At 36.1% G+C, this 27,763-nt stretch overlaps 2 long non-coding RNA genes across 2 annotated transcripts in view; both read right to left on the bottom strand.

Annotated features, from left to right (window-relative positions):
* The window catches only part of LOC147035739 (uncharacterized), a 30,213-nt gene extending 23,896 nt beyond the window's left edge, over positions 1-6,317 (bottom strand). The window contains exon 1 of the long non-coding RNA XR_015062526.1: positions 6,249-6,317. This is a non-coding gene — a long non-coding RNA (uncharacterized LOC147035739). The remainder of the gene's footprint in view (positions 1-6,248) is intronic.
* A 15,981-nt stretch (positions 6,318-22,298) lies between these two features.
* LOC147035738 (uncharacterized) lies at positions 22,299-27,485 on the bottom strand. Its single transcript, XR_015062505.1, has 4 exons — positions 27,394-27,485; positions 24,248-24,391; positions 22,678-22,963; positions 22,299-22,566 (listed from the first exon to the last, which is right to left on the bottom strand). It is a non-coding gene; the product is annotated as an uncharacterized LOC147035738 (long non-coding RNA).
* Positions 27,486-27,763: the final 278 nt, after the last annotated feature.

Genomic DNA, 27,763 nt, shown 5'->3' with positions numbered 1-27,763 from the left:
GTTTTGAATATTAACAACTGCTTTTTGAAGTTTATCTCTTTTAGTAAATCAATAAAGAAGAAGCTTGAAGAGGATCTTATTTTTAGATGTGTATATCTAAAAAGATTATTTTTGTAATTGCAAATCCACTACATACTACATTGTTATCAACATATTGTTCTTGTCTCTGGAGTTCATCGTAAACATCACATCTTACAAAATCTTGAAATGATGAGATAAAGTGAGGGTTTGTAATCTTATAGTTTCATCGCCTTCTCTTACCATAATCAATTGTACTCCCAGATAAAACATAAAAGTTTTCTTTTCACTTAATGTGTTTTTATTTACTAGTATGTGCCCGCAAAAAAAAAAAAAACAATAAAAAAGTTAATAAATAAATATTCAAACCGCGAGCAACAAACAACAACCTCACAGGGCGTTTCTTCGCTCTCGCATGCCCGTACGTGCGTGGCACAGAAGTTCGTATATTATTCGCAGTTACGATTATTCACAATTTAGTTTTAATGCCCAACTATTCAATTAGCGCAAACGTATTTTGCATTTTCGCAATGTCATTGCAAGGAAAAACAAAAAGAGAAGAGAAAAGAGAGAAAAAAAATTACTTCCTGGTTCAGAGCACACCAGCTCACTCTGATGTTACTGAAATCCATGCAACGTCTAATATGAAAACGATCATAACTTGGGGCATTGTGTTTATCTATAAATGCGCAAAAGAAATCGAGAAATTATTGGAATACATGAAGTCATCACTCTCCGGAAGCCCATATGTTGTAACCCATAATGGGGAACGCGACTGAGCTTCCCTTCCCCATCGGCCAAGCCCACGCAACAATGTGTCTTGTCATTGGTTTGGTAAATAAATGGCCATAACTTGGGAAGCACTTGTCCGATTAATATCAAACCTTGAAAAGGCACATCCTCAGGTCCCCAGCAATATACCTGGCAAGTTTCAATTAGATCGGACCAGTGGTTGTCGAGAAACAGCGGTCACAGACACACACAGAGACACACACACAGATTGCTTGAATTATAGATCGATAGTTTCAATACTTTGTTTAACCATATCAAGACCTTCAATGATTGGAGATGGTCCAGGGTCTTGAAAACGAAACAATCTTATTTTTATATGTCCTTTAAATGCCCCATCAGTGTTTTCAATGGAGAATTTAGTGGCACCTTCCATTTCTTCATTGTTCTTGTGTTTGTGTGATTTCAGGTGTTTTTTAAAAAAAAAATTAAGAATATCATTATCACATCTATCACAATGTTTTGTTTCTTGGTCAAGTGGCGATATTTGTCTGAAAATATTGAATGTGTGTTTATTGCTTTGAAGGTGTTATTTATAACATTTACATTAATGATTACAAACATTGCAGTATGTTGTATTCACCATATTTATTTTACAAAACTTTGCTTAAAATAAAACTTTCTTGATGAAAATTCCATTTAATTTATGGGTGAATCTCTGCTTAAAACCATTTTATCCTCCAACTTTTTTCACTTCATAAAAACAATGTATCAAGACATAAAAGACAAGTTTCAATCAATCTCATCATTTGTAAAAGATAATGAGAATTGTAAAAGATAATGAGAGAAGGATGTAAAATTGAATAAAGATAAATATAACAACTATTGGATAAAAACAATTATGTTGAATAATATTAGTTCTTCAAATTCCTTCAGTGGACGGGCTTTTCGAAAATCTGGAAGAATATCTTTTCAAGAATCTCCAACAAATGTTTCTCCTCTCATTCTGACAATATATTCAAAACGAGAAAAAGCAATGAAACAAGAAAAAGTATCAAAAAAGAAAAACCGCATAGATGAAGCTTTCAAAAGAAAAGATAAGACCATCTGTAATATGCAAGGAGAAATTTGTATTTATTTCAACAACTATAAAGATATAAATCCTGATGAAATAAAGGATGTTTATATATCAGGTGAAATGACATTTCGTTCATTCATAGTTAAGGACCATTTTAAAATTACCTTTAATATAAAAAAAATGCAGTAGTTGAATCTGCCAATGAAAAAAAGTATATAGATATAGATGGTAATGTTTTTTCTACGAATTAAATATGTGTCATTATTCAACTGAAGATGTTGAAGATTACGAGAGTGATGATAGTATCTCTGTTGGAACAGAAGACAGTTATGATACTGAGAGTTTGTGTTCAAACGTTAGTTATGAAAGTAGTTTTATAGATGATTATGAAAGCACCAATGAAAGTAGTGAAAATTATACCAAAGATGAATTATATTTGAAGTAAAGTTTTACTTGACAAATATGAATAGTTTACTAGATTTTGAGCCTCTTGAATTTCCGGATTCCCCACGTTACAAATTTGAGAATTGACCTGCGTGTGAAAGATGGGGATTAAACACAGAGTTAAAGCCTATAAACAATGTATGCTTATAGGCTTTGTTCTGTGATTATCTTCTACTTAATAATTTTGTAAAATATTGAGATTTACACCAAAAATGAATTACTTTACAAGATTGATTTGAGAAATGAATGTAAAGTATGAGGGTGATAATACACCTTTTCTTTCAAGAGAAGAGACTGAACAAATAACGATGATGTTTCGTGGATTGATGATGTGTATTATTCACGATTATCATTTTCAGGGACATATCACCACAAAATATTGAATAAATATAATCATGGATCATCTTGAAATTTAACCTGAATTTGGGAAAAAAACATACAGTTTCTAAAAAAGCCAAGAAAAAATTAAATAACCTGTTTTCCTGGAGAAGACCTGGAGAAGTAGAAGGTGAAGAATATTGCTATATTTCAGTCGAGGAACATATGCGATTGAGGAATGAAGTTCAAATATTTGAGGAGGTTTCTCTTGGTACAACAAAATATTCACATTATGAGAGTGAGTTCAAAGAAACTAAACTCTGGTGGTCTTGCAATATTAGAAACTAATCCAGAAGGAATGAGACAAATTATTAAACATCTGAGTGGTAATGGGGTAAAGATTTTATCTTATAAAATTTATTATTTTATCTTATATTTTATCTTATATATAAAGGTAAAGATAAATTTGTTTTTGATGTTGATGAAGAAACTCAATGCAAATGTATGAAAAGCAGAGATACAAGATTTTTGAAGAAGAACTTTCAACTCGTATTAATGTTAATATAGATTTTGATGAAATACTTAATGAGAAGGATTTATTTGAACATATCGACTTTAATGATGAAGAAAAGGAAAATTTCCCTGTTGACCTTGATAATTCAGTGAATGATATTTTCCAATAAATAAATGGATGCAAAAGAAAGAGCAAGCAGATTTCAAGAGCATCAAGTGTTGGTTTCAAAAGTTGTAAAACAACAGGAAGACATAAAGAAGAAATGCAGGCAGAAACTAATGGGTGAAGAAGCATTTGAAAGAAAACAAGAGAAATTTTTTTCACGCCTTTGAAAAAAAACTTCCCAATAAAAAATTATACATGCTTCCACAGTTCCCACAATATAATATACTCCTAAAAAACTTCAAATATTAAAAGATTTCAGTCAAATGACAGAGGAATAATTCGAGCATGTAGGAGAATTAGAAGATGATGATGGATTATTTCAACAACTGGAAGAGATTAATCCACCCCCTGATTATATTGCGAAGGCTCTTCAAAACAATGAATATTCAGCGGATTCAAAAACCAAAGCAGGACTCATTCCAACAAAACAACCAGCAATATTTCATCTTGTTCAAGAAAAGGTATTGATATTTAATGATGAATTAAGGTTCTTCAGTTCTGCTCAACCTCCTGTTTAACTAACTCTGAGATTAATGTTTCTTCCAACTAAAGATGGAAAACAAGGTTCAACTGTGAGGGATGAATCAAAGGATTTTGATAAACCTTTGGAAATGAAAAATAGGATGATAGAGTATATATTGATCTGCTGGACTCTCTTAATTATAGGGTTAGTCTATCTTGTAAAAGTACTAAGAATGAGAAGGAGAAACATATTATTCAGGCTTTAAGTAGGCTTGGTTCAGGTGTTAGTTTTCTTCCAAATGACCCTTCACAATTAGTTAATGTACTGTTATTGATGTTAGGTAGTAAGAAGGCAGGAAATAACAATTGTTTTAATGAAACAATTAAATTTTTATTAAATTAATAAAAATTTTATAAAAATTTAAATATAAAAAATAAAATATAAATATAAAAAAAATAAAATGAATTTTAATTAAAACAATTAAATTTAATGAAACTCTCAGTATCATAACTGTCTTCTGTTCCAACATTAGCTATTTTAGACCAGTTGATGAACAAGAAAATAATTAATAAATGTCAATACAAAGACATTTTATCTGATATTAAATAAGATGAGAAGCACAATCCTTAGTTTTCCTTTCACAACAAGCAACCACACATCTTCATTCCCATACCCACGACAACTTGACGCAACAAAAGAAGATTAAGCATCTTTATTGTCCATGGAAACTTATAATACCTTGTTCAATATCACCGAGAGAAATGACAAGTTTAGTTATAATCCGGGAAGTGTATACAAAATGATAACATTTTCACCCGGAGCATATGACATTTCTGAAATATTTTCCGAAATTGCTCGTCTTATGAAAGAACAGGGCGATGAACCAAAAAATATTGTTATAGATATTCAAAAACATAATTCAAATTCGACAATTAAACGAAAAAATAACTCCATAGTTGATTTCACAATTAAAAATTCATTTCGAGAGTTATTGGGTTTCACCTCAAAAAAAATTGAAACTAATAGGATGTTTTACAGTGACAATGTCATTCAAATATCCTCAGGTATAAATTCGGTATTAATTCACAGTGATTTGATTGATGGCACTTATAATGATGGAATAAGAACAAATACAATATTTTTATTCAGTGCACACTCAACCGCAATTGATTATAAATTCAATATGGAACCCCAAAATCTGGTTTATCTACCTGTGTCAGGAAAAACCATATACACAGTAAATTTTCAGACAAGCAACCAAGATAAACGCATGATTTATTTTAATGGAGAAATTATGTCCATCAGCATTCACCTACGTGAACTTTTCCAAGAAATAAATACGATGGTTATTGTGAGGAAACACGAGTTGAGAAAATATAAAATAATTACAGAGAATGGGATGTTCCTTTTCCCCATACTACAGGGTGAAGGTATGTATCTTGGTTGAGGATACTATAAACCTAAGAGACAAAGGGGTGTAGGACATCAATTTCGAAAAAAAGGAGATGGGATAATTGATACTCGAATGGGTATAGGTTCAACTATTCTTAAACATAAAGAAATAATTAGTTCAACTGCTTCTGCTGTGGGAAATATAGCAGGTGAAATAACGAGTATAAAAAAGCCAAAAAGGAATCTCATAAAATGCAAGCAATGAAATAAATTAAGAAAGGCAAAACTCAGTTGTCTCCCCAAGAATGACAGAAAATAATTCAAATACTTGGGTCAGGGTTCAAAAGTTTAAACTTCTACTTTTTCCTAAATAAATACAAGTATGGGAGCAACTGATCGTATCTATGATTTGGACGATACAATTGTCATCTCCAACTCTACTTAAAAAAGAAGTCTAATTCAAGTTAAATGCAATAACTGGAACAGACTGGAATGCAAATGGTACAAAATGTTTTGAAATAAACAATCAACAAACTTATTTGAATCATGCTGAAAGTTTTTTGTTGTGTAAATTTACATTCACTAAAGCTGCAAATAACACAAATGCTACACTCGTAATTGATTTCTTCTGGAAAATGTTTGATAGTGTTTGTTTGTACATTGGAACACAATAATTTTCAGTTGTTGATTTTGTCTCTGCTACATCTGAAATGATGAAATTTTCACTATATTCATTTAGTGATAGAATGGTAAAGGGAGCAGTCAAAGGTTTTATTCCTGATATGGCAACGGGAACAAACACAGTCCATGGATATAGTCAAAGGATAGGAATGTAGAATGAAGATACAAAAACAGGTAATAGTTTTACTGTGGCAGTTCTTCTTGAAGGTATATTTGGATTTCGTGATCATGATAAAGTTCTGTATGGTCTTAAAATTAGATTTCAACTACAAATGAATAATAATGAAAATAGATTACTTTTTTGTGTTGGTAATGCTTTTGCTGCTCAGAATAAATTTGTAATTGATGAAATTATTTGGTATATTAGTGAATATACTCCTAATGTGAAAACAGAAGAGATGTTGGATAGAAGACTTAACTCAAAGAAACCACTCAATATATCATACCTTCAAAGAAGAGGTCAACACGTTAAACTGAATCAAACCACTTCCACGTGGAATTTGGGTGTTCTGGAAGGAAAGCCATGGTATCTGTCGATCATTTTAAAAAAATGGTGATACTGCTACTGATAAGAATAATGCATTGAGTGATAATACTAAGGTGAAACAATTCGTGTTTCTCGAGATGGAACATTTTGTACACGAGTTTGATTGGAAATTAATTGGGGAAAAATTATTATGCTGAAGCATAAAAGTCTTACCAAAAGGTGTTTGAAAGCAATGGAAATAAAAAACCCATTTTGGATATGACAGCATTTTAAAATCTGTATACAATCTATGTGATTGACCTGAGTGCTCAAAAGGAAACTATAAAGTCAAATCGACTGGATACTTCCCTATACATTGAAAGAGGAGAGAGTGAAGAAGTTGATACATATTGTTTGCTTTTGGAAGAAACAGAATTACAGATTAATGCAGATAATTGTGTTATGATTAGTCTCACGTAATTTAATTTAATAAATAAATGAGTAGTAAAGTGCCAACTGGGGTATATGTTAATCAAATGAATCTTCATAAACCATCATCTTGTATTCAAAATCAAAAGCCTTGTATGATTAACTTTAATACAATTCAGAGAAAAGTAGCAGTAAGAATTGATGTTTTGCTCACAAGAGAACAGGTGAAAAATCTTGAACGATACTGGCTCAGTTAAAATTTAAATGTCAAAACCAATGTTTAATAAATATTCAATAAGAGAGACGAGTGGAGGAATTGTCCCATTTCTAATTCCTTTATTTGCTGGTTTAAGTGCGGCTGGAGCATTGATGGGTGGTATTTCAGCAGCGGTGAAAACTGCCAACGAAAGGAATGCTCAACTCAACTCATACCATGTTCAAAAGTTCGTACATGAGCCACGAGTTCAGAATCCTTTATTCTCCAGAATTTCAACATCCAGGTCATATTTGCATTGTTTCACCAGTTTGAGAATAAACAGTGTGAGACCTGTTGGAGCCATCCAATACTTGGTTACCTGCGAACTCACTTTGCTCAAAATTGGGGTTCGTTCTGCTAGAATAGTGGAAAATATCTTGAAAATAGTAATTCAAACTTTTGTTACACTCAACATCGGGTCTTACACAAAACAAGATATGTTTAGAGGTGTGCATACCTGGTTTTACAAAACTATAAAAAAACGGTGGAATGAGACCTTACCTGCTGGAGCTTTCTTAACCAATTTGGAATGAGATATGTATATGTTTCTAACTATTGGACAAACTGAAGACCTCAATTGGAGATTAGCACACCAAGCCCTGGTCACAAAGACATTACTTCACAAGTTTAACTCTTCTGTTCCGATGTTTTGTCCCTTTTGTAATTACCTGAGAATGTGGCCATGCTTTGATTGAATGTAAAAGATTGGTACCCCCTTTTTGTTCTCCTTCAACAGTTATTCTATAAAAAAATTTTTCCAGTCTTTATTTATGCGATTGAAGGGAGTTCTTGGAGAAAACAAGTGCTGCCGTTTTTGGTTTTCTTGTTGGGCATTGCTAAACTGGCAATTTATAAAACCAGGAAAGCAAAATTGAAGGGAAAAATGTAAATGTGATTTTCTGCTTTAAAGGTATGGTTTTGGCACGGTTAAATATTGGAACAGGCTTATCTTTTGAGCTTGGTCAGTGCGGGTAATCAATCGCACACTGATGAGGTTTTGAGTGTTTTTTGTGATGTAATATAGTTTTGGTAAATGTGCAAAGTATTTACATAGTTTTACATATGTGTCTTATCCTGTGGTGTTGTTGACATAGACATCCATCCTTGTTTACATTGTTTTTTATGAATTTATTTTTGCTGTGCGATTTGTTTGGGGTTTGTGTTTTTATGGTGTGCTTTTCAAGTGCATTTTGATACCTTCGTAATAAAAGAATACAAAAGCGTCTGTCTTTCTATCCGTTTCTATCCGTCTCTCTCTCTCTCTCTCTCTCTCTCTCTCTCTCTCTCTCTCTCTCTCTCTCTCTCTCTTTCTCTCTCTGAAAGGGCTGCATGGTAAACCCACCCGTTTGAAGAAGTACAGTCACCCCCACTCCCCCCCCTCCAGCTTCTTCCAAATTTACAATTTTTCCTTCCTGCCAGTTTGCTTCCGCACCCATCTTATCCACCCCATGCATCCTGTACTTCCCGTCATCCCCCCCCCCCACATCCCATACTTGTCCAAATCTCCCTCTATTTTATCCCTCAACCCTGCTGTTGATGTGTTTCCCCCTTCTCTTTCTGCAATTATTTGTGTTTTGTTACTTGCTGATCTGTTCTATGATTACCTCCGACAAGATCCTTGAGTTTGTAAATAAAATCATGTAAACTTGATGGATAGGTCAGGTTAGTGACCTGTCATGAGGTTGCAGATATTGTGTTACACATTTCTCTTGCTGTTGAGGATCCAAAGCACCTCATTAACACAGTTTTTGACTGATCTTTTACCCCCCACTGAGCACAATGCTAATCAAGTAAAATATATTTTCTAACATACTTGGGTGATCAATTTAAGATGACTTTTTCTTCATAATTTTTTCAATCAAAGGAACCTTAAAAGAAAAATTTTACCTTCTTTTCAAATTTTATGTTAGGCCACATAGTACTTATCATTCCTCATATATCATGAGGCATTTCAATTGAATGCAATTTGTTCCCTCACCAGTAACATTTGAAAATTCTCCAGCAATGCAGGGAATGCAGTCAAAACAGCAAATTGATTCACCTTGACGGCCCATCTTTCGTGTACCAGGAGCACATGGATCACTGCAAACTGATCGAGGAACCTGCTCAAAGTAATAGTTGACATCAAGTAAATATTTGAAATTAAAGTTGACATCAAATTGATATTTTCTCGATCATGTGAAGAGATTTAAATAAAACAAATATATTGATACACTGCAGAAAGTAAATTCGCAAATATAGTGCATTGTTATGTTGTTTACCCTTTTAAGGGTAAATATTAAGTTATTCCAAGTTCTTCAGTTATTCCATAAGTTTTGCTAACGTCATATATTCTTCTTTTTCTTGTGATCCCATTCATGCCTCGTGAGATATGGAGCTCTTCAGGTAATCAAACCCTTTCTGTCGATCTTATGTATGTCACGTGCTCAAGTTGTGCCCAGGTGACTGTTGTGTCTCAATCATTTACTTTTCCTGCAGTTCGTCTCCATGTTTGCCTTAACCTGCCCACCCTCCGATTTCCCTGGGGTGTCCATCATAGTGCGATTTTTCCTGTTTTGTCATTCTCCATGTCATATAAACCTGGTTGGAACTGCACTCATTTCGCCGACCTCAGAAGGATGACAAGTTGAGTAATCCCCACCTGGTGTTAATTCAGTTGTCGATGGAGCTCAAACTCAGGACCCTAAAATCCCAAGCCTGAATCCCTAACCTCATAGCCAAAACCAGGCTTCAGAAAGTTAGATAAAGGCTTTAAATCCATTCATTGCTTTATTTGATGATGGTCTCTTCACACTGTTCCTTCAGAAACCGAATCACCCCATTCACTGCATTTTGCATTCTATTCAACATTATATTGCAGAGAGAGCACTTTTATTGCATTTGGTAGCAGTGCCATTCCTTTAAAGTTTCCATACTCTGATAAGTCCCCTTTCTTTGGCAACTTAACTGTGACACCGATTTTCTATTCCTCTGCTTCTTTCTTTTACATTACTCTGCTATCAACTTAGTCCTTCATCAATTTCTATCACATTAATTATGTTTTCAGATTGCATTTGTACAAGTTTGCATTAATGTTGTTAATCCTGGTAACTTTCCACTCTTCAGACTTTTGATGGCCTTTTCACCTCTGACTGCCCTGTAAATCCTTTGTCAATTGTTAGATCCTCTCCCATCATTGCTGCTACATCAGCTTGCTCTCCAACTCTCTCTCTCTCTCTCTCTGTTTAGAACTTCCTCAAAATGCTATGTCCAGCTTTCCCATGTTTATAATGGATCTTTGGACCATCGCCATGGCTCCCTTTTCAGCAGGCTCTGTTTATGCTTCCTGAAAGCATAAATACATAAATAAATACAAGCATAAATAAAAGTTTATGCTTCAGATAAATACAAAGACAAGCAGGTTGTCCAAGTATTTCCTCTTCTCCCTCCTTTCAGCTCTTTACTGTCTTCTTGTATAATCCTTTTGCACTTCTTTTTTCTCTGGTTGTTCTACATCCTTCTAATTTTTGTTTTATTCTCTTCCTTTCTTCGACATGTCTCCATATTTATGGTGAGATCCATGGTTTGTTCTTGGATTGTTTTGTTCCAATCACCTTCCTGGCAGGAAAAGTATATCCATCATTAATGATCTCACAGGTTTCATCTATTGAATGAATCAAGAATGTCTCCACTCAAATGTATGACATATATACTGCATGATAAATCATACATATATACTGCATGATAAATCATGTTCGTACAGGTTGACATGGATTTTCTTTTAATTCTAAAAAATAAATAAATACAGGGAAGTTGATGGAATGTCATTTATTGAATGTCACCTATGAAATGTCAAGGTATTCTGCTGAATGCTGGATGTGCTTGTCTGTTTTCAATATAGTCCTGTCTTCTTGTCACTGCAGAACAATCATTCAGGCTGTACACAATAATTTCAGTACTTATTGCCATCTTCCTTACTTATTTAGGTCTTCATCACTGATTAACTTATTGCAATGCAAACGTTTTTGAATGGGCTAAAGAGGATAAATTCACAAAATAAGTCTAGTCTCTGTGTGAGATGATTAAAACTTTCCAAACCATCTCAGCAAGAGATGAATAATCGTCATGTTTGCCGTATGATGACTAGCATTATCATGCTGCAAAGCAACACCCTGAGCCAGCACACTTTGTCATCACTTGCTTTTGCTTGTCTCAAGGGGCTGTCACACCTTGACGTTTTAGCCAGCGTATGGCAATGTCTCAAAATGTATGTAAAACGCTGGCGGATGCTGAAATATTGATTTTTTTTTAAGTTTTGGGCTTAAAATAACGTGATGGACGTATGCATAACGTATTAGTAACGTACACAGACTGTTTTAATCACACATAGATAACTTATTCCAACCAATGCTGAGCATGTTGTCGGCATTCACAACCTGTGCCCAATGATAGTCTAACTTATGCATAGCGCGCGGCAGCGTAACGCCGACGACCACGTGGCGTAGGCTATTCATAGGCTGCGGCTCGACGATTCAATTCATAACCGCACTAGACATCGAAGTGTGAAGCCGCTGTCACACCTTGACGTTTTTGCCAGCGTATGCCGACGTATGAAAAATTTGCCAAACCAAGCTGGCACACGTCGAATACGTTATGGGTAAGTTTTGTATACGTTAAGAGCACAGTGGCGTATGTCATCATATGCCGAGTACGTCGAGAAATTTTCAGCATGTTGAAAATTTCTCGACGTATGACACACGTTCCGCATACACTGGCATAAGTTGTAGGCATGCTACGCGATCGTTGACACACTTTACTTGTACATTACTCATAAGTCGAAACACGTCAATGTAATGGTTAGCGTCAGTGTTTCAGACTCCATGTTTTTTTGTTTTTTTCGGTATGACGGTGATGTGGACACTTCGATTTCTAGTGCGGTTATGATTTGCATTAAATCATTGAGCGGCAGCCTATTAATTATATTATATTATAACCGCACTAGAAATTGAAGTGTTAACATCACCATCATACCAAAGAAAAAAAAGAAAAACAGGGAGTCTGGAACACTGACGCGAACCATTACCTTGATGTGTTTCGACTTATGAGTAACGTACAAGTAACGTGTGTCGACGTGTATCAACGATTGCATAACGTGCCTACAACTCGTTACTCATAGGTTAGAAATAAGTTTCGGGTACGCTAAACATTACCTCGACGTGTTTCGACTTATGAGTAACTTACAAGTAACGTGTGTCGACGTGTGTCAACGATCGCGTAATGTGCCTACAACTTATGGCCAGCATTATGCGGAACGTGTGAGTCATATGCTGGCATACTTCGAAAAAATTTAAGCATGGAAAATTTGTCTAACACCTCGGCTTACAATGACGTATGCCAGCGTACTACGAAAAAAAAAGCCAGCCTACTATGACGTATGCCAGCGTGCCCTTAACTTATACAAACTTACCCATAACGTATTCGACGTGTACCAGCGTTTTAGCCAAATTTTGCATACGTCAGGCCTACGCTGGCTAAATCGTCAAGGTGTGACAGGGCCTTCACTTTATTGCCGAACACCCTGTTCTTCATTGCATGGCCCATGAGCCACTGGTGGCCCTTGGTGGTCGAAAGTGCGGCCCCTGACGCGTGGCCATTAATACACAAGTGTGAAAAACCCCATCACAATCCGCCATAAATGCTATCAAATTTACCCAATGGTTTCAAATGAGTGTTACAATCCGAAGCATAAAAGTAACACAACTATATCAGTAGATGGCAGTGTGCAAACAATTATGCTTGCAGCCCAGTAATCACAATGAAAAAACTAAAAGGGCACTCGGTTGAGCGCATACCTCTGGCATGTAATGCCTGATCCATAGGAACATATCAGGTCCAATACATTTTTGAAATATCATATAATATATCGTTTTTGACCCCATCTCTCAATGCTGTGAAATCACTTAAAAAACATAAATAATTCTCGGATCCAGATCTGGATTTGGATCTTCACAAAAATTGAAACAATTCTTCCTCGTCAGACAGGCAACGTGTGCACCAAATTTTGTCCGAATCCGTCCACAACTTTTTGAGATATCATGCTATATATCGTTTTTGGCCCTATCTCTCATTGGTGAAGATTCACTTTAAAAATTCTCGTAGTCAGATCTGGACCTGGACCTGGATCTTCACCAAAATATAATCAGTTTGTCCTTGTCACACACTCAACCTGTCCACAAAATTTCATCTGAATCCGTCAACAACTTTTTGAGATATCCTGCACACAAACAAACAGACAAAGAAACAGACAGAAAGGGGTGAAAACAAAACCTCCTTCACATTCGATGGCAGAGGTAAAAAAAAAAAAAAACAGTACGTGGAGGCGAGGCTTAATTGCAGCCATTTTGGAGTCCTGCAGGCTGTGTGGCAGCTCTCACACTGATGTCTTATCGGCAAAAGTGGCCCCTTCTTCAAAAAAATAGTTAAGATCACTGGCCTATCAAGTCACATTGATAGTTTTCCCATTTTCAATAGATTATATAAGATGTGAAATTTTAAGACGTCAAAACACTTGCCAGAAGATTTCCAGCTGTTGGCTGATCCTTGATTTTGTTTGGTTGTAACTAATGTCGCCACTCCATTTGAGCTCGTTTTGTTTGTGGAAAGAAATAGTGTGACTTGCTCTCATCAGAAGTCAAAATCTTCTCGCAGGCACTTATCATGCCAATGCATTAAATTTGCTTTTGATCAAACTTGAGGTCCCTTGACCCCTACCTTGCACTCACCCTATTCATTCACTCATTCTAAATCCAATGCCTTTACACTTTTAAAAAAAATCCCTCAACATCTTCTGTATCTTAACAGTTAATAATCTGCCGATTCTCTCAATTTAAGTGTTCAACACATTTAATGTTTGCTTGAGTGACATAAGCTGACTGGCCATGAATGCTTTACACCACTCAGCAATTCACTACTATTTTAATGAACTGAACCATTCTAACATGCATCGAAATAAAAGAGATACCACTAAGTTGTCCAAAAATTATATTGTGAATTTCAGTTGGTTTTGTTCTCCTGCTCTCAAAAAGAATTTAATGATACAACTTTGTTGCACAGTATGCATGGCTATGTTCATCGTACAATAATGTTGCAAAAAATTTCAGCATTGAAGTTCAATTTTTCATGTTCTTCAATAAGGTCCCCCTTAAACTTTAACGACCCTCATACCTTTAATGTATGCTGTGTCAAATAATTTATCGTTATCGTTTACTTAACATCTTCTGGCTTATAATAAGCTTAAACGCCTGGAATTTGGCCATGTAACTTTCCGCAATCTTTTTTAATTATACAATTTGAGATTTGTCCTGGCAGGAAGCTGAAGAGGATACACACCTACTTTTGATCTGTTGAATCAATGTTAAATCCATAGTGATACCATAAACTTTTGAAGTGGTGATTTGTGGGAAACATGTGGCATCACAAAGTACAGACCACTCAGATTGACATCAAGGTTGGGCATCTACTCATATTATTTGGTGAATGTTATAGATAAATGGGGTCGAGTGAGTAAGAATTGGAGATTTATTGCTGGCAACCTGGCAAATTATAAAGTGTATTGCCCTCACCAACAAGGTAACTGCACAGTCATGTAGCAGTCATGTCTGTGTTCCTTCACAATTATTCTGCAAGCAGCTAAGTGCTGCTTACAATGACAAATATATATATATATATATATATATATATATATATATATATATATATATATACATACATACATATATATACATACATATATATACATACATATATATACATACATATATATACATACATATATATACATACATATATATACATACACATATATACATACATATATATACATACATATATATACATACATATAGCCTGGTGTGTTGGCGCAGTGGTTAGGGCAGCGGCTTGGGATCCAAGAGGTCCTGAGTTCAAGCCCCGTTGGGCCACTGAATTAATTCACCAGGGGGTTGACTCAGCCTGTCATCCTTCCGAGGTCGGCGAAATGAGTACCAGTGTACTGGGCCGGTGTATACCCCGGTTAAAATAGGTGTACCATATCCCTGTGTCGTAAGAGGCGACCAGGGTTGCGTCAGGAAGGGCATCCGGCGTAAAACATGTGCCAAATCACAATGCGGATCGGATGATCCGCTGTGGCGACCCCTAACGGGAGCAGCCGAAAGGAGAAGAAGGAGGATATATATATATATATATATATATATATATATATATATATATATATATATATATATATATATATATATATATATATATATATAACATTCATAACTAAAAGAACTGGAAAAGTTACTTTATGTTCCTCCCCTAAGTGTGGTGTTTCCTTGAAGCAGAAACCCCTGCTGGCATTTCACCAGTAGGATAGTTTTAGTTGTATTCAACAACATTGTGGATGGGTGAGGGGAGTTGTACATCACTAGATTTCAGAGGGAAGCACATGACCCATTGAGTTGTCTTGTAATCGTTTTCGTGACATTAGAATTTCAGATAAATACAAATGTCGACAAACCAACTACTCTTAGGGCTTGAGATTTTCTGAGATATGACAGTTTTCGATGTGTTTAAGCTAACCTGATTAGTTAAAGGTTATATATTTATATTCTTTCAAATGATTATGTGTTGCGAAGTGTGTTACTAACTTACAAGAGTAATTGATGATTAAGTCAGCTTGAAACACCTGTCCCACAACTCTCCGTGCACTATCTGCAATTTCCTCAGAATCAATGACATCCACCTACAGAAAGATGATGTAATGGTCTCTTTTGACGTCACCTCATTGTTCAAGTCAATTCCCACATGATGAGTGACAGTAACCTTGCATAGCTCGTTGACGTAGATAGGAAGCTTGAAGAAAACAGCAAACTCGGTTCTGCACAGAGCATTTCCCTTGTGAGTCTGTGTATCAATTTGACATATTTCACCTTCAACGGAACAGTGTAACACCAAGGACATGGATCACCAATGGCGTCACTGAATCTCAGGCCTCGTCATGAAAGACTTTGAGGATGCCACCCTAATTGATGAGCAGAGGCCCAAGTTATGGATATGGTATATGGATGATACATTTGTGATCATAAAGGCCAATCAAATTGAAGGCTTCCACACCCACCTAACTCGAGATCACCAGAGCTCCAATTCACTTGTAAAGTTGACAAATAAGGCTCACTGGCATTCCTAGGCATTTACTCTCCAACAAACCAAATGAACAAATAGGTTCAACAGTAACTGCAAGCCCACACACATGGACAATATACTGGACTACAACAGTGGCCATCCATTGTGTCATAATATGAGCTGTGCAAAAACACTACTGGACTGAGCTAAGTCCTATTGAGGTAGTTAGGCAGATTGACACAGAAAATCCAAAGAGTCCGACAAATACTGCTATTCAACCGCTATCCCTGACACATAATCAAAAAATGCCAGTGAAAAATAAGACCAGGGCAGGACAAAACAACAAAGCCCACAAAGACAGTCACAGTACCCTACATCAAAACAGCATCGGAACTTGCCAGTCATCTGCTCCAACCCTATATTGTCCGCATTTACCCACAAACCTAACATTCTATCCTGACAAGTTTGACAGTGCCTGCTGATAAGAAGTTCCCCATTAAAATGATGCTGATACCATCATAATTTAAAGTATGGATGGTGTTGACTGGGTGATGTGCAGCGTTAGGTTTGCGCCAGACGTGACACTTTTAATTTAGACCAAAAAGTTCCATTTTTGACTCGTCTGATCGCAAACCTTTTCTTCACATGCCTGCAGTATCATTACAATGCTTTTTCACAAATGCCATATGAGCTTTTAGATGCGGATTTTTTACTCATGGCTTCTTTCATGCCACCTGTCCATGGAGGACAACTTTGTGAAGGGAACAATATATTGTTAATTTATGAACACTGACTCCCATTATGCAGATCTTTCAAAGTCATTGTTGGATTTACAGTGACATCCCGAACAAATTTCCTGCTTGCCCTGGCTGCTGAGTTTGGATGTGTGACCTGCTCTGCGTAGAGTGTAGGTGGTATTATACATCTTTCCCTTCTTAATGATGGATTTCACCATACTCAAAGGGTAATGAATGACTTTAAAATCTTCTTAAAACCCTCTCCCGAATGGTGCTTCTCCACCACTTTATGTCTGACTTATTTCGAAAGCTCCTTGGTCTTCATGCTTGCCTTGCTGGGTGACCAAGTGTGTTGCACCTTAAAACTCCTTAGATAAATGGGGAGCTTCATTTTTAAGTTAAACCACTGAATACATACAGGTGAAACCTCTTACACTTATTTTTTAACCTTTCACACAAATAATTTTCTCCTGAGGTGATTTAGGTTTAACTAGGCAAAGAGTTTGAATACTTGCGCAACAGAGAGTCGTCTGATTTTCTGTCGTAATCGAACGTATTCACATTTTATCTGCATTTTTTAGATTTATCACTTTGGAGTAGATTGTGAAGACTATCAAGTTTTATTTGAAAACATCATTATATAACCTCAGGTGCCATCAAAATGTGAAAAATTTGGAGTGGGGTGAATACTTTTGCAGTTCACTGTATCAACTAAACAGAAAAAAGCCTCATCATTGTTGCTCTTTTGGTTTGGTTGTAACAACATTTTGAAAAGTAACTCTTTCACGAGCCACGACTTTGTATCAAAAAATATTGAAGAGAATATTTAATTATTCCATTGAAATATGATGCAAGAAAATATTAGAAAATGACCACCTCGGTGGAATCATTAATTGCTTTCCTTGCCTGGCTTGTTCCACCATTCCATCTAATATGCTGTTCATCCACGTGAAGTTTTTCACCAGGAGGTGCTGATGAATTGTATGAACCAACGACTTTGAAGTCCATCACACTACCTCTGTCAAAATTCCAACTGATGAGATCATAGAGACCAGGTGGGTCACCATTCTCATCAAAACTCAGCATTTCCCCCAAGTTGTTTACAAAACGCACCTTTCGCAGGTAGAGAAGCAGCTGAAAAGACAAAGGAAGTTGTATTTCTTTTATGCTAACATCATAACTATTTTCATTGCATGATATTCCTAAAAATGAATACAATCGGTTTTATGCAATTAAAATACCAATAACCAGGCAAAGAGAAAGAGACATCTTGTTGATAAATTATAATTCAGTGCCTTAAAGGCCCCAAATAAACTTAACTACAACTGATCAAAAAATGTGAACAAATTGTGGTTAAGTGCATTAATTATTGAAAATGTGGTCTGCAATGAACATTTCTGTCAGGCTATCCTGCTTCTCTTTCTTTTTAGAAATATGCAAATAGAATGTGGAAAAGGGAAATAACCCTATTTGCTGCATATTTTACCTGCCAAGGCTTGTAGGTGAAAATGCTTTTGCACGTTGAATTAAATGGACCTTTTCCTGGGATGCATGATTGCATGTCATGGAAAGCATGTGCAACCACATACACAGCTAAATATGCATTGTAAGAATACCGGAGCTGAGAAACATCTGTGAAAGGAGTTTTTACGTCCTCTAAGCTCTCACGGCCTGTACAAGCTCGTCCAGATTTTGATAGCAAATTCCAAGTACAATTAAAAAGATCTTCCCAAAACTCCATGAAGATCGGTTTCAGTGTTTCTTTGTTATTTAAATAAATTGTTCTAGTTGTGTTGCTTTGAGATTGAAAATTAGTCATAAAATAAGAGTTTGATTTTAGTTGTTTCATGGCATAGCTTTTTAGATGAGTATAATTTTCTGAACAACAACCTTCAGTTTTCCTTTCACCTGGAATGTTGTTGAATGTAAAATATTTACTCTCATTACTTGCTGATTGAATTATAAAAAATGGATTTGAGCAACATTTGCGTGACATGCAGAAACTCACATTGTTGCTCAAAATTAAAATTTCATCATTATTGAATGTTATTGCTGGTGTGAGGTTTGGAGATGTTGATGGTTTTGAACTTTTGTTTCTTCTGTAAAGGTGTTGTAAACATTTCAGAAATCTTTTTTCAAAAGAAGAAAAAGGATTTTGATTTTCAGTCCATTCAGTATAATACAATGTCTTGTTGGAAGATGATAGTCTTTGACTTCCAATCATTGACTCTTGTCTTTGTACAGTATTTTTCTGAAATAACTGTCTCCCCAAACTTGCCAAGAACTCCTTCAATCCTGAAACATGCCCATTACGGATTGTAAATCCAATTGAACCATCATATATTTCAGCATAACGTAGTGTTCGTAACAATGGTGACCCAATCCACACATTGCTTGACATCCATGTTATATCAGTAAGATTATGCTCCAGAAAGCTTTCTGAGAGGTCAAAAAAATCTTTGTCATGCAGGTACGAAACAATAATCTTCGCATTACTCTTTGCAAGTGTTTCAGCTGGTTGAAAGAGAAAACAGTTCTTGAAGCAATCTACAACATTGAAATTTGATTGTAATAACAATCACATCTCAAAAAAGTTAACTTTTTTCAGATCCCACAATGTGAGGATCAAAGTTATTACAGAAGTAAACAATTTGACCTCAGACCCCTGACTGAGGATTGTTTTTGATATCAATGGGAGTTCAATTCAACATAGCAATTCAGAGACGAATGAATATGCTGCAAAGATCGTGATGTGTGGAAAACACTCGAAAACAACCAACTTTAATAAACCGACCTCTTATATAAATATACAGCAAATTTCATCTGTAATAATAAATGAGTGTGTCTGTGTGTGTCTACTCCATAACTCCAAAACCATGAAATATGGAGTCCCAAACTTTGCATTCATACTAAGAGAACTCCAAGGAAATGCAAGTGAAAATTGGATGTTTGAGTGGATTAAAACACCCCTCATAGAAGATAATTAACAGCTTACCTTCGTGAAAGGCTTATCCTTGGTCATCCCATCTTTGTCTTGCATGGGTCTTAGCTGCCATTTTGATTTGGCCTATTCAGTTATGCCTTGCCTTGGAAACACTATCAATTCTCATGGACTAATTAAAGTATATTACTAAAATTGCCGAGTCAATATATGGTTTGACCCAAACAAATTGCAACAAAAGTTTGTATGTTTTTGTGGATTTTGGTTTGTTCGGGGTGTACTGATGAACAATAAAAAAGTATCTAGAAATCTGACTAATGGAAAGTTCTCTTTTCCAAGGTGGCATCCAACATGGCCACTGGACACTGTAAAATGGCTGTCATTTACTCTTTATCCTAGAGTATTTAGGGTCAAGGAACCTAGTAAAACCAATTTAAGTAACTTTATGTGACTATTTCTTTTGTAATAACTAAATACATGGCCTGTAATCTGAAACATGAAATGTATCATTGTCTGAATTCAAAACAGTTTTATAACCAATTACCCATTAGGAAATCTACTTTACTACAAATCTACTAAGCAGTCTACAATCTACAATCGATGATCTAAATTTTAGCTGCTTCAACACTGTTCAGTTCCAAAATTCCTTTTCTTCGACTGTTAAGGTTGGTTTGCCTCCCAGGAATTAACACTGTGATCATACCCATTCCATGAAACATTGATTTACCATCAATTGTGATGATGTTGTGGTACACATTGTCTGCTGCAAATAACAAGGACAAGTCCAAGATGTCAATCCCTCACCTAGCACACCTGGAGCTATCATGTTTGCCACATTCTTTCCAAAGTGTTGTACCTCAGAGAATGACGAAACAAAGCCCATAGTGCCAAGAGTGTCAATTGTGATTGGCAATCCATACAGATGGTGCATCTGAACAGAGAAATCCATTTTGTAAAGGTGAAGTAATAGCTCTCAGCTAAACTGCTTGAATGATGGATTGACCGATAGTTGTGGCCTATCTCTGTGCTTCTTTTCCAACAAAAGTTAAATCTAGAATGGTGTAAAGGGAGTTAGGATGGTACTGCAAAGCTGGTCAAGTTTTCAGTCTGATTTTTTCAGGATACCCATCTGTTACCGATGGAACCTATGTTTTGATGTCAAATCCAAGATGGCCACCACTGTTTAAAAATAAAAAAAATTTCACGAACAGTTTCAATGAGAAGCCACTGTGATGCTTTAAGTTTGGTATGTAAGGTATATTATAATCACTATTCAAATAAAAAATATGTATTTTACATTTTACTTCTTTAGCTATGAATAAAACATTGTAAAAGATGAAAATTCAAGATGGCTGCTGCCAATTTTCTGTTATCCACATCTTTGCTTTCAGCGACCAAATAATTGACAATTTACAAACTTACTGCATATTCCTGTCGAAGTGTTAAAACAAAATCAGAATGTCTCGTTATTTTGAATCACTAACTGAAAGGCAACATCAATTATGCAGCATTGGCATGCTGCTGTACAACACAGTCGAGATTTATTTCACTTACAACATGCACTCCTGCACCCTGCAGTGCAATTGCAAGTGATCCTTTCAAGGTAAGATTCTTGAAATAGTGGTTGCGACATGAAGATTTGTGCTAGTTGTGTGCCATCTATTCTCCATCCCATGGTCTCAGGAGGAGGAAGTTTGGGGTGATGCTTGTGTGCTTGATGTGTTGCCACACTGCTGCTTGATAATGTGCTCATTTGGTGTGGAAGGACAGGGAATCAATTGTGGGCATGAGGCTCTCCGGGGCATGTGATATAAACATGAGTGTGCCTTGTTCACAGCGTTGAGATATATGGATGGATGTTTGTGTGTGTTTATGTGTGTGTGTCTTGTTGTTTGTCTGGCTGTCTTCTTGAGACTATGGTGCAGTAATTCGTCTTCATTTTGAATTTCCTTCTCCTTCTCGCCGAAAATGGAGGGGCCTGTCCAGGTGGAAAAATAATAACCAGAGGGAGCTGGTGACATCGGGTGAGGGAAACATTTCTGGGAGAATGGAACATGCAGCCGAGGTGAGAGGGGTGGGAGAAGAGATGGAAGCTACAAACTCCAAACTCAGGGTATAGATACAACTCTGAGAGAAGTAACATGGGCTATGTAGCCCGAGCCTCAGTGCTGTTTTCAGTCTGCAAAGTGATGCCAAAGTGACCAATATAGCAATTTTTGGCAAACAGGATAACTAAATGGTCCTTCAGCAAAGCGATGGGTAGGCTCGTCAACTTATTAAGAAAACGACAACAAAATCAACCATTAAAATTAAACAGCTTTGGATAAATAAATAAACCAAGAATATTAAAACGTAAAGATCAAGGTTAAATGAAGGAAATAAGAATAAAAAAATAGGGAGGGAGTCTCATACAACAAATATGTTCATGTGTGAGATTTTTTTTTGCAGTTAATGGAGTTCTATTTTTTTTCCCAGAAAATTGAGGTATTTTTGTTTTTCAGGAAAACCCCCAACACTCACCAAGTTTTTGTATATCTTCTGACTGAAAATGTTGTTGCAAAACTTCACGATAAGCAATACAGACACCTGAAAGCTCAGCCTTGTATATAAAATCAGATATTGCGCTCCTTCCGTATTCATCATCAAACGTTAGAGTACCGACATACTCCCAACCATAGAGTTCCACAAGTCGTGCCATGGCTGTTGCGTGATGAAGATTACTCGCCATTGTGCGTATGAAGAAGGGAAATACTTTCTTATCGCTCAGGCACTTACAAGAGACACCATAACTAACCTTACAGGTTAACACAACATCAGTTATCAAAAATCTAGTCAACATTACATTTGAACCATATTTTATAAAACATTGAATATGCAGTAATAGTAGCAGAAGGATAAATATTACCTGTGGAAGTTGAAACAGCTCAAGGAAGATGCTTAAAAATTTCGCAACTTCTGAGGCATATGGTCCAAGAATGACATCAACTTTTAACTTTTGCTGATGTTTTACACTGGAGGGAGAATACTCATCCAATACTCTCAAGCTGTTTTCTAAAACTTTTGGTATTGTAAAACATGAATCATATATGATATAACCAATGGTGGTGTTGGGTAGAATGTTGCGGTTTTGATTTATCTCAAGCACGGCATAAATCATAATCATGACCCAGCGGAAGGTTCTTGGCAGTATGCTGAAAGGTGTTAAACATTTTCTGGTTGTTTCTTCACACAATTGATGTCAATTTCTATTATATTTACAAAAAAAAATCTTCTCATTATATGAGGAACAAGACTGGGCTCATGACATTTACTTGGTGAACTACAGTCATGAAAAGGGTCTGAGAGATGAAAGGAGAGTATATGGTTACATTGACAACACACTGACTGTGCAACTGGGGGAAGTTCAGAACCAAGTATGAACGTGGCCTTCAAGGCCAAAGGCAGAGCCCAAGTAGAATAGCAGGATGCCACTGACAAATCTGACACATATGAAGATAATTTGACGAAACCTGATTTTTTTTTTTTAGATTTTAAACCACTGGCAATTATTGAGGGAGAAGAAGCAACATGTCCAGTGTTGACTGACCCAGAATGTTCGGAGATCAGACTGTTTTAAAGACTGAAAGTCTTGAAGTCAAAAGTGGAAAAGGAAGTGATGTTGATTATGATTGGAAGTAAGCTTACCAGGCCTGTGGCTGGGGCAATCAGTTTTTGAACCTTTCCTGAGACAAGAGTGATGCTTGTTGACATCCACATTAGAGAGGTGGTCAAACAAGGACAGGTGGAACATGGCACATAGAGGACAACCGACTGCAGCAGAGCTGGATAAAAAAAAAAAAAAATTGGAACTGATGCCATATAAGACCTTTGTAAAATACCTCGATATCCACAAACTAAACAACACAATCGTGCTGATAATACCAGTCACAAAAATACTTCAGCAGTTCACATCTTGCAAAAAATAAAAACAAAAAAAAACAACAAAAAAAAAACAAAAAATAAAAAATATCAACAGCTTACAACAAAAAAACATTTCAACAGTGGGTAAAGTTGTATTCACAAAATGACATCAGCAGTGTACATACTGACTTTTGAAATACCTCATGTTGTATTTATGTTTATTTGATTAATTTTTATGGTGTAATAGGCTATTTTCATCTGCGATTTACATCTTTTTATCATAGTCATAATTGAAGAAACTCCGCCTTTTTGCAAGTTCTCCAATGATTATATATTTCTGTTTTGGAAGACTGCCTCATTGATTACAGATCTTTGTTGACATTGAATATCAAACTGATTTTTTTAATAAAGCAGAAAATTTTGTTTCAGTTCCCTGTTAAAATCAAAAATTTCTGGTTCACAAATTATGATTAAAAAAATAGCATTTTGATGTAAATCAACAGTCGACCATTTATTGGTAAGTTTTACAAAAGCTGTCAGAAGCATGGTAAAAAAGGAAAACTAAGCGTACTTACGAAGCACACTGTAGCTTACTCGGAGGCTTTCTGAGAGATACATGACCCTCTGCCTTGAAAAAGTGCAAAGGAATAATTCCTCCGAGAATGATATCACCACTCTCCGATATTGTTCTCGTTCCAATTCGTTGGTCTTCCTCATAGCTTCCTCCAATAAATGACAACAGGTAATAAAAATAAAACATCAGCCAGAACATCAGACAGAACATCTTTTAACAGGAACAAAACACGATCTCAAACAAAGGACTCGTCATTTGCCTGATGGTAAATTCGTCTCTGAGCGTTTTATGTGTTTGTGAATTGCACCTCTGCCTTTCTAAATCCCATTTAATTTTATTATTTAAACTCTCCAATTATATCATTGGAGCAGTGTTTATCATCATCAGAATTGCTTTATTGTAGGATAATTAAAGCGATCATGTTAAACTTGGACAACTTTCCAAAAAGATGGTATTTTATTCATTATATAATCCCCAAATCAAAAAATTAAAACACAACGGAGAAAATTATCTTTTGTAAACACCCTCTTTTAATCAATTAATTTATCAATAATTCATTTTTGCAAATTTCATAAAATGCTGTTTGCTTCTATTCCTTTAATTGCTAATTATTGAGGGTTTCTCATTCAATGATTGCAATATAAAACATTGTATATTTGAGGTGCAATAAAAGTACAAAAACGTTTTATCAGAATTTTTGTATGTTCACCTGTTGTATTGAAGTATGCTGTGAAATAAAATACAATAATGTGGGAATAATGGCCCTGGAAGGAAAATGTGCCAATATATCCCATCTGCACTGTCAAGCATCCTCAATCCGAGTAATATGTGGGCAATTTAAAGGAAAATGTTCGGAACACTCAACAAAACTTTTGGGAGAAATTACATGCAGTGTTCCTTGATATCTAACAGCCTGACCTCTGACCATCAGTTTGGAATCTGTTCCAGTCACTAAAATCTAAACATGCTACTACTCCACTACATTTTATGGTTGGAGGTCTTACATGTGGAGGTGCTGTGTAATGGACATGTCTACAAGGTAAAGTGTTTGTAGCTTAATATATTAACATTGAATGTGGTGTATGATGAAGTTATTCAAATGTAGTAATATCTTAAATAAATGGAATAATTAAATAAGTTTTTTACAAGGAAATACAAGCAACTCAGAAACAGGTGGATACCATTCAGCCCGTTATGCCAGCACATCATCAACACCACACTAATTTATCAACACAATATCCAAAGAAGAAAATGAAATTGTTAAAAATATTATTTACTTATGTTTTGTAGTTATTGTGTTTGTTTTTGTTTCTCTACTCAGGGTAGGGAGCATGGGCTTGGTTAAAAAACACATCATCAAACACACAACACACCTTGACAAGACCCCCACCAACCAATCACCCATCAATGGCTAAGCTTCCTAAATGTCCTGCCAACCTCCCTGTACCCCTCCACTTCCATAACTTCCAGGTACCCATCTAATTTTAAGTTATCTACTTTTTCTGCTGCCACTAGCTTTCCAAAGAGACCATTCCATGCATTAACTATTCTCGAAGTGAAAGTCCCCTACCATGCTACCATATTAACTCACCTCTTCTTTGCTCTCAGGCTAAGGCCCCTGGTCCTATCACTATCTACTCTGTCGAATAATTCATCTGCACTTATTTTATCTATACCTCACAGTCTCTTTTTGATTCCTATCACTCAGCCAGTTTGCTATCTAATTAGATACCTGACCAAACAATCCACAAGCCCTCATTTTGGCTGACAACCTCCGATGTGGTATCTTATCAAATGCCTTCTTAAAGTCAAGATATACTATGTCCACTGCCTTTCCCTCATCCACCCTATCAGACACTGCTTCATACAACACCAAAAGATTTGTTAAACAGGAAGTACTTTTGGTAAACCCATGCTGACTACATTTAATTAGTTTGTATTTATTTAAATGATTCCTCATCTGATCCTTAATTGCTCAAGTCCCAGTACATCATAAATGTGTGTGTGTGTGTGTGTGTGTGTGTGTGTGTGTGTGTGTGTGTGTGTGTGTGTGTGTGTGTATGTGTGTGTGGTTTCTCATTGGTTGTTGTCTCCATTTATTTGTAGGTTTCATGAGGTGGGAGGAAGTAAAAATCCCAACCTCCTATTTTTCGTTTTCATAGCCTCCTTCCAAGAGCTCTTTTCAAAATCATCACTGAACCTCTGACATCCTCCACTTGTAACTCGTTTGGGCTGATGATCCCAGGAATGATTTTAAGTACTCAGTGAGGTTTTTCATCATCACTCCAACTATCACTGGTACAATTTCAGCTTTCTTCAATTTCCACATCCTCTTGACCTCATAATTAGATCCTGATATTTGGTCATTTTCCTAATTTGTCGCATTTAGTCTGAAGTCATTGTGAACCCAGACCGCGATCAACAACTTTGACTTTTGATTTGATAATATTTGATTTCCATTTCAGAAAGAAAGCCACGAGTATGTTCGGCTGTTATATCTGCAGAAGGTGGCGACTTTGATGAGTGAAAAATTTAGAATAAATTTTGTTCAACAAAATGATTCCATGATTTATTTTTTTATCTGCAATTGTTTATTTGTTCTATGCTTTATTTTCAGGGTACATTGAAGCATTGAACTGCTTAAATTTCAGTAAAACTGGAAAAATAGGGGTGTACTAAAACTCTCGACCAGTCGAGTATATTGTTACGGATTCAGTAGTGGCGGGATTCGCACCCGACTCTTGACCCCAGTGTTAAGGATTCGGACGTCACTTAACAGCACCGCCATCTCCGGGATTACAATGCAGGCTGGTTCGGCACAGGCCTTGCGTCACGCGCCTCGAATAGCAATACCAACGTACACCTGGACTATACCAGTTGGGGGAATAGACCCCGGTTACAGACTGGGCAATTCTTTCGTGACTTGCGTTACATTTTAGCTCAATTTTAGCTCTCCGGTTCCGGTTTTGGAGCGACGAGAGGTCTCCTTCGGGGCTCCCTGCTGACGTTCTCAAAGTTAAGTTTCCGGTCGTTATTTGTCCCGTTTTAACTGTTTAATTTTCTCACCTACATGTTACTGTGTGTTCCTAGTTCGGTTTTGTTTCAAAAATCGTGCTATTTTGTGAGTATTTTTGTCAACGTTCTTACCTGGTGTTTGAGGCCTAGGCCTTGGCCTAGGCTTGAGGCCTACCGGTTCCACTCGGTGTTCGATCGTTTTTTTTTTTTCGGTTTGTTTTTTTGTTTTTTCTCCCCATTACCTTCAATTTCTATCCTACCCATTACCTTCAATTTTCATCCTCCCCACTTTCCAAACATCCCCCATTCTCCCAACTAATCTGTCTTATCTCAAAAAGAATAAAAATAAAAATAAAATAAAAAATATATATATACCCAACAACAACAACAACACGTTCACGTTCTCCCGATTCTGCTTCTTCTTCTTCTTCCTCTTAACTTCCTCCTCGTCTTCTTCCTCGATTTTTTTCTACACTTCCATGACCTAATCTGTTGAACTCTC

The sequence above is a fragment of the Eptatretus burgeri genome, chromosome 1, assembly GCF_056783735.1.
Source record: "Eptatretus burgeri isolate ZD-2024b chromosome 1, Ebu_testis_v1, whole genome shotgun sequence".
Lineage (NCBI taxonomy): Eukaryota > Metazoa > Chordata > Myxini > Myxiniformes > Myxinidae > Eptatretus > Eptatretus burgeri.
This window is presented reverse-complemented; position numbering and strand designations above follow the sequence as displayed.